Source organism: Varanus komodoensis, unplaced genomic scaffold, assembly GCF_004798865.1.
Source record: "Varanus komodoensis strain SLA01 unplaced genomic scaffold, ASM479886v1 scaffold25, whole genome shotgun sequence".
Lineage (NCBI taxonomy): Eukaryota > Metazoa > Chordata > Lepidosauria > Squamata > Varanidae > Varanus > Varanus komodoensis.
The window spans coordinates 16,086,717-16,094,494 of NW_025335661.1; the positions used below are offsets into that span (position 1 = coordinate 16,086,717).

A 7,778-nucleotide genomic window follows, 5' to 3' on the forward strand; every position below is an offset into this window, starting at 1 on the left:
GACAAAGTCCCTTACAAAACACTTGTAAGAAAACTTAGTTCTCCTTAATGAACTTTTCTCCTAGTCCCATAATGCTAGAGCCTGGGGTCAACATAAGAGACTGATTGGTGGGAGATTCAGGACAGATAAAAAGAAGTACTTCACTTGGCAGATAGTGAAACCATGGAATTTCCACCACAAGATAAAGTAATGGCCACCATTTTGGAGGGCTTTAAAAGGAAACTAGACAAATTCAGGGCCGTATGCATATACAATTCACACATGTGTAAGTGTCACTTGTTCTCTGATCATCTAATTATACTTGCTACCTCAAAATTGCATGAGTGGATGGATTCCTTGAAATGAAATGATGAAGGTGTGGTCTTAGGTTTGTGGTGACTGCTCCATTCACACACAATACAGTAACCACTGAAGAGCAAACATGCCTATGCAAACCAGCTCAAGTCCCACATACTCAAATCATGCTTTTTTGTCTGTCTACATGTGCACAGAAAATCTGCAGTCTAGTTTTGTCTGCACTGAATAAAATGGGTGCTGCATTTAACCATTGGTATCAGGCCTGTTCACAAAGGGCTGCTGAGTTAAAAGCAGACCTCAAGTTTGCGCTGCACCAGGCCTTGCTGTGCCAAAGGAGTGGACCCGGAGCTTTGTCTCTTGTCATTTTTCAAAACACATCATTGCTATTTTATTTTCTGTTTAATCTGGTGGAGATTGGACAAAATGCAGTGAGAATATTGTGCAGAGGAACATGCAGTCTGCTTGCTTGCTTGCTTGGTCTCTACTGGGTGGAAACGGGTTGCTCTGTTTCGTGTCGGGCAGCATGCACACAGAGCAGGAGAGCAAAGTAATTCCAGGCCACTGAAGCTAAGCAGTGCTGCTTCTGTAAGCTGCCTTGGAAGAACACTGCTTGGGATCCATCTGGAAGAAGAGCAGGTGATATATAATAAGCACAAATATAGCATGATCAACAGGGGAAAACAGACACATCAACAAATAGTTCCCAACAATTGTGGGGAGCTTGACTTAAGCTGCAATCCTATGCAGCTAGGAATAATGCCCATGGAACTCAGCGAATTTACTTCTGAGCAGACAAGTATAGGATTGCACTGTTAGAGACCAGTTTTTAATCCGTTCACTTCTGCTGGGACTACTTGTTTGTTTGTTTGTTTAGAAAATTTCTAGGCTGCCCCATTCGCCGAAGCCTCGGGGCAGCTTACAAATAAATAAATTAATTAAAATACATAAATAACAATGTAAAATGCACATAACTGTATAAAATAAGTCGCCCTGGCCAACTTAATATCATTATGTCATACCGAGACATGATATTGGTGGTAAGCCCACGGTGCACCCCAGACAAGCACGCCTACTGTCTACCGGAGCTCCCATCACTCTCTAGTTGTATCATCGCACTGTGTCACTTCCCTCAAAGGCAAGGTCAGGCGGGCCTTCTTTGCCGTGCTGTGAAGGGGAAAAGCACTCTGCCCTCACACACCCCTCCAGGCTGGGGGCGGGTAAACCAACCTTCCTCGACAGGACCTCGCCCTGGGAGCTCTCCCGCATGCATGTTCACACCGCCTGCGTGCCATCTCGAGATATTCCTCCCCCCGCCCCCCACGATCCCAAAATAGCTCCAGGAGACCGCCTTGATAATTGCCTGATTGCAAGCCAGGCAGCACTCTAGCCGGATTACAGACTCCCTTCTACGGAGATGGGAAGGGGGCGAGGATCCGTGTCGCGTCCCCACGTCAAGAGCCAGCGTTACAGATTCGCCGCTGCGGCGACTCCAGGAAAGCCGAAGCAAGGCTGGGATGCTGGGAGACTAAGGGGACCCGCTGCCCCGCCCCGCCCCGGGTTTCGGGAGATCAAAGGGGCCTGGCCCACGGTGCTTTGTCAAGCTCCGGATTAAGCGAGGCAGGTCGGCTTTCAGGTCGGCACGCAAAGCTCCCAGCAGCGCGTCTCTAGGCCCCGCCCGCAGGGAGCTGCTGCAGCCCCGTAAGCGGGTTAACACGCGAACTGCAGCTGAAAAATACCTAATGCGGCCGCGGCAACCGCCTCCCAAGCGGACAGCTGGCGAAGGGGCCGGCGCTGACGCGCACGGGACGGCCGCGGCGAGAGGGACGGGCGCGGGATGGCCGCCCTCCCTTGCCCGCGGCGGGACGGAAGGCCCTCCCGGGACTGGAGGGGCCGCTTGATGCCTCGGCGGCTGCAGCCGGGTCGGGCTGGGCGCCGCTGTCCGCCACGGGAGTGCGCAGCGCGCAGGCAAAACGAGCGCCTCGTTTGCTGAAGTGCAAGGCGGTGCCGGGGCACGTAACCTGACAAGAAAGCCCTTGTCCCCCGAGGGAGCGGGCTCGCAGGTGGTGCTGGGGGGCAGTTCACCAGGGTGGACTCCGAATGTCTGGGAGACCGAATGCCCCACCTGCCCGCGGGCAATCGATGTAATAAAGGTACAGAGGCCAGAATGCGGGCCACCTGGATTATAATTGTATTTATATCCTAACTTTATTTCCCGTGGTTGAAAGGACCCCAAGGCGGCTCGTAAGATTCTCCTCTCCATTTTATTTTCACAACAATGCTGTGGCGGAGGTTAGGCTGGAGTCAGGGACTGGCCCCAAGGAGCTTCATAGCCTTGTGACTAAGTGCAACATTCTTAACACTGGATTTTGCCTATGAGTTTCACCCGCTGCTTTCCTTCCCCACTGAATCCTTCGGAGTCCCCCTCGCCCATCAGAGGCCCTCTGTCCCTGCCCTTACAACCCTTTCTACAGTAAGGGTGCTTTAAAGAGGCACAGCATACGCGAAATTGTGCATTGTACTTGCCCTGTAGAGCGGATTCCCAGACCTTTTAGCACCGCTTCTAACCAGGCTTACTCGGTAATAGGGGAGCCTCTCTGCACATGCTTAGAGGCCTTCCCAAAACCGTTCCACTCTGGGATCCAATACTGAATCCACTTGGACCTTTGTGCGCGTCATGGGATTTATTGTCAAACTTTGCCTACTAGGTCAGCGTCATCTCTTCACCCACACCCCCCCATGGCGGCGAGGATTTCCTTCCACCGCCCCACACAAAACTGATAAGAGCCACCGTGGTGTAGCGGTTAACCGTTGGGAGTTGTAACATCCCCTGCTTGCGAAGAGACTTTGGACAAGTCATTGTCAGCATAGCCTGAAGGATCGTTGTGAAGATAAAACTGGGGGAGTTTTTTTTTAATGAATGCTTCACGGGGTGGGGATGAATCAATCGCTAGTTCGCCCTGACGTCCGTATGAGCCCGAAAAAGTCGTGCAGTTGAATGCCTGACGGATCTCTGAGGATAGGATTCACACGCACCCACTGGCTTTATTTGGAAAAAGGGATCAGGAGTAGAATAAAAGACAAAAAAGACGGTACCCCTAACCATGTCCAGAACGCTTTGTCTTTCGCCAAGTGGATAAATCACAGCTGGCCCACGAGCCTAGCATGGGCATGATCGCCATATTTTCGTTCTGAACATGCGCGTGTGCCTTCTTAAGGGGCGCGCGACAGGTAGAAAGTCAACAGGCAGAGCTCCTGGCTGCCGACAGGCAAGGGAGCAAAGTGTCAGCACGTGCTGAACCTCCGCCTGCCCTGCTGCTCCGCACTGGCACAGAAACCTCCCTAGGACGGAGAAAGTGGTAATCCGGCGGATTAGAGCAGCTTTTCCGACCTGCGGTTGCGGCCGTCCTCCCACCCTGAGCCCGGGGACCGATTCCCAGCCCCTTCCTCACCACCAGCCCCATCCCAGGGAGGCTACCTGGCTTCTCAGAGAAACCGCTCCTGCGCTGGGTTGCGCTCCATGTTTGTGCCTCGCCTTTGCAAAAGAAAAAAGCTAAACGTGGCGCCGCCACCCCCTCCCTCCCGGCCTCTTCCGCACGGCCGCCGCCCGCCCGGATCGTGACGCGCGGCGAGACCGCGGCGTCTCCCTGCGGGGCCGAGTCGTGCCCCGCAGTGCCCCGCCGCTCCCCGCCCGCCAGGTCACCGCACCCGCGCCCTGCACGGAGGCCGCGTCCCTGCCGTGGGGGCGGGAGACGGATCGTGACGCTCCGCGGCCGGCCGACGTCCTCCCTCGCTGCGCCCCTGGGCCGGATCGTGCCCTGCGACGCGTCGTGCTGCGCGGGGCGGGCGCTCGGGCGGGGCCGTGCCCGGCGCCTTGCGTGCCGGGCCACGGCCTGTGCACTGGCTTGCGTGCGCAGCTGGCACGCAAGGCCAGCTGCCGCCGCCTTCTGGGCTCCAGGCTTGCGTGCTGCGACGGGATCGGCGGGGCGGGCGGCGGAGCGCGCACGCACGCACTTGCCGCCTGCCTCCGGCCCACACCCCGCCCCAGTGACCCCAGCGTCCTCTTCCTGCAACCGCCGGGCTGGCATGCAGCAGGTGCCGCGGCGGGGAGGAGGCGCTTAAGCTTCCTCTTAAGCCTCTGTTGCTCCCGCTTGCCAAAGGCGCCCAGCCCGGGGAGCCAGTCACGCCAACGCTTGCAAGGGCTGGGCAGGGAATGTTCTCCCGGAGAGTGCGGCAAGATCTGGGACGCGACGTCTCCTCCCGCGCGGCCCCCCCCCTTTGGCCAGGAAGGGCGATTGCTTCAGCCCGTCGGCCCAGCTCCTCAGCTCGCTTCCTTGGCTGCCGCCTCGCAGGCATGATTGCTCGGCAGTGAGTGAGAACGGCAAGCCCTGGAGAGGGTTCTCCCAGTGAGTCCTGCCTGTGGACCCTCCCCCGCCGACACGCGCGCGCGCACACACACACACACACACACACCCACCCAGGCGCCACCGTGGTCATCTTTTCGGCGACGGGTCAAGACTTCCCTGGCGTTTGAAAGCTTACCGGGGCTCTCCATGCCTGAGTGATTTTGTTGTTTTAGTTGTTTGGTTGTGTTTTGGAATTTTTAATAGGAATTGCTTTTGGCAGTTCTCTATTTTGTTACATTTGTTTAATTTGGATGTTGTCTGGGTCTTCATGAAAAGAAAGGTGACTACAGGCTGGGCTTGCCATTTTTCTGTCCAAACATGCATAGGATTGCACCCTAAAATAATAAAGAGTACCAAAATCAATGAGCCGGTTTACAAGACAACAGCCTGCTTAAATAAAAACGTTTTTGCCTTCCAATGGAAGGTTAACTTAGTCTCTTTGTGGAGAGTTCCAGGGTCTGGGAGTTGCCACCAAGAAGGTTCTGCATTGTGTCCCTGCCAAACACATCTTAGATGGTGGGATTAAGAAAAGGAGGGTTTCCCCTGAACATCTTGGATCCAGAGCTAGCTCATATGGAAGAAGGCAGGCTTTCTGGCAGCCACTCCCAAGTCATATAAAGAGCATCACCAGCACTTGGTCAAATGCCTTTGCTTCTCACTGCCCCTGGAAGCATGTCTGCTTGTGATGTATTCATTTAATTATTACATTTATATCCCATCTTTTTCTCTTGCAGGGAACCCAAGGCAGCTTACATGCACCTCTTCTACTTCTTTGTCCCCAGAACAACCCTGTGATGTAGGTGAGACCTAGTCAGGTCCTGGCCCTAGGTCGCCAGTCAATTTCATAGCCAATTGAAAACTAGAACCCTAGTTATCTCAGCCCCAGTTCAACTCTAACCAATCCACTATACTGCTACAATTACTGTGAAGTATTTCAAATATCACAACATACCCCTTTAAAATAGACTACATTTTTAGTTATTTAAATTTAACCTTGCATGTATCTAAGAAGGGGTTTTGGGTCTTAATAAAATTCTGACTTTCTTTAATCCCTTTGGCTTCCCCTGAACTTTGAAATAATGTCCCCATTTCCTATTGTTGCTGATAGAACTACCTATGGCTAAGACTTTGACTTGCAGCGCATTTCACTGGATGTACGTATGTTCAGCAAAATATGGGGAAAGGCTCTTACCTGGTTGGCTTTAACTCTCAGCACAATCTGTTGGATTTCAGCATTATGGAAATAGTTATAAACATGTGCAACCTGATCCTATCCTGTGCATGTTTACTGGGAAGCAACTGTTGCTTCATTAATTGGACTTTACAGGTAAATGGATTAAGTTTGCAACCTGGGACTGCAATCCTATATACATACTTATTCAAATAGATATGCTTAAGATTGTGCTTTTAATTATGTATTAGATAGAAGCTCTTCGTTGTAAAATAATACATGGATTGGGTTCATACAACTTGGGAAAGAAAATAATCCGCAAGAACATCCGTCCCCTGTCCTGTGCATGCCAGTCATATACTGCCTTATTTCCATAATTACCTGTGCTGTACATAGGTTGCCATGACATCTGAACCCAGCAAGGGTGGCTAGCAGGGATGGTTTCCAATCCTGGGCAGAACACTAGAACAAGCCATGGGTTGTGAGGTGGGGCGGAAGTCACCCCTTTGACTACCTAGTCAGGTTTGGATGTCATAACAACTTGTGCACAGTGTGGATAGTAATCAAAATGAAGTAGTGCATGACCAGCACAAATGGAATGGGGGGAAAGAAGCCTCTATGACTTATTTCCTTCCTCAGTCAGGCAAACCTGACTTTAATGAATGGCCCTACATGAATAAGACTTAGTTTGATGAATGGCTCTGCCAGAGTATTGCTATTTCCTGCATTCTGTGCTTGCTGAAAGCTTTTTATAATTCTGAATGGTAGCAGATGTTTGATCAAGAGTTGTATTATATAATGAATCTATCAGCAGTAAGGAAATCAGCAGCACACTTTGTCTCATTAGTTAGCTATGGGAGTTTAAAATGGAATATTTTAAAAATTAAATTTTCTATTCCCCCAACTTTGCAGGACACAAGGGCTGAATTATTTTAAATGAACAGAGTCATAGGAACATAGAAAGTTACCTTATACAGGACTCAGACCGCTGGTCCATCCTGTTCAGCATTGTCCCAGGGATGATCAACTTCTAACTCTGCAGAAAGATTGGCCTACATTTCCCCTGCTCCCTCACCACTGGATGTATTGCTGAGAGCTGCTGGGGACTGTAAGACAAAACATCTGTAGAGTCACACAGTGCCCTCCCCTGGGCTACACTAACGGGCTACACTAACTAGCAGCAACTCTTCAGAGTTTCAGCCAGGCCTCTTTTCCAGCTCTGCCTGGGGATGTGAGGGATGCAGCCCTCCCCAAAACCTCCTGGTCTGCTTGTGGATTAGCCACAATGAGTTAAAGGATTGGCACAGTTCCCACGTGTCTTGAGTGAGGCTATCTGACAGCAGAAAAGCCTCTTTCTGGAAGCTTCCTACGTTACCATTAGTGTATTACCCAAGAATAAATGGATCTCCATGTTCTGCTCCAAAATCTCAAGGGTCACAGTTTCCTCTGTGTTGATAGGGATGGGAACAGAGTAGGTTGCACGGGGCTTGCATGAAACGGTCTACAGAGGCAGCAGGACATTCTGTAATGTAAACCAGACCTATACAACACGCAAGCCTCCACCAGGTGTTTAATAAACTTTCTGTTTCAGATTCCCAAGACAAAAAAAAAATCTGGGAGGAGAGATGGTATTAGCATTCTGGAGGGTTTTTAAAGCTTCAGCTGAAGCAAAAGAAAGCGGTTCTTCTAAGAGATGGTTCAGAAAAGCATTGCATGGAACATAAAATTGCTTAATCATGTGAACTGTAAAATGTTAGATCAGAGTCCCTGTGGCTGCTGGGGGGTGACGGTGAGTAAATCTCAGCTTAAGGAAGCTACTGCTAGAACTTCCATGAAGTTCCTCATCACAGGTCGTGTTCATATGTGTATATTCATCATGACTGCAATTCTGAGTGACACCTTTCTGT

The 7,778-nt window shown here is 51.1% G+C and overlaps 1 long non-coding RNA gene across 2 annotated transcripts; it reads right to left on the reverse strand.

Annotated features, from left to right (window-relative positions):
• Positions 1-650: 650 nt before the first annotated feature.
• On the reverse strand, positions 651-3,844 carry LOC123024849. Of its 2 annotated transcripts, none has more exons than XR_006414997.1 (2): positions 3,773-3,844; positions 651-918 (listed from the first exon to the last, which is right to left on the reverse strand). It is a non-coding gene; the product is annotated as an uncharacterized LOC123024849 (long non-coding RNA). The 2 variants fall into 2 exon arrangements; XR_006414996.1 differs by lacking the exon at positions 3,773-3,844 and adding an exon at positions 1,317-1,744.
• Between the last annotated feature and the right edge of the window lie 3,934 nt (positions 3,845-7,778).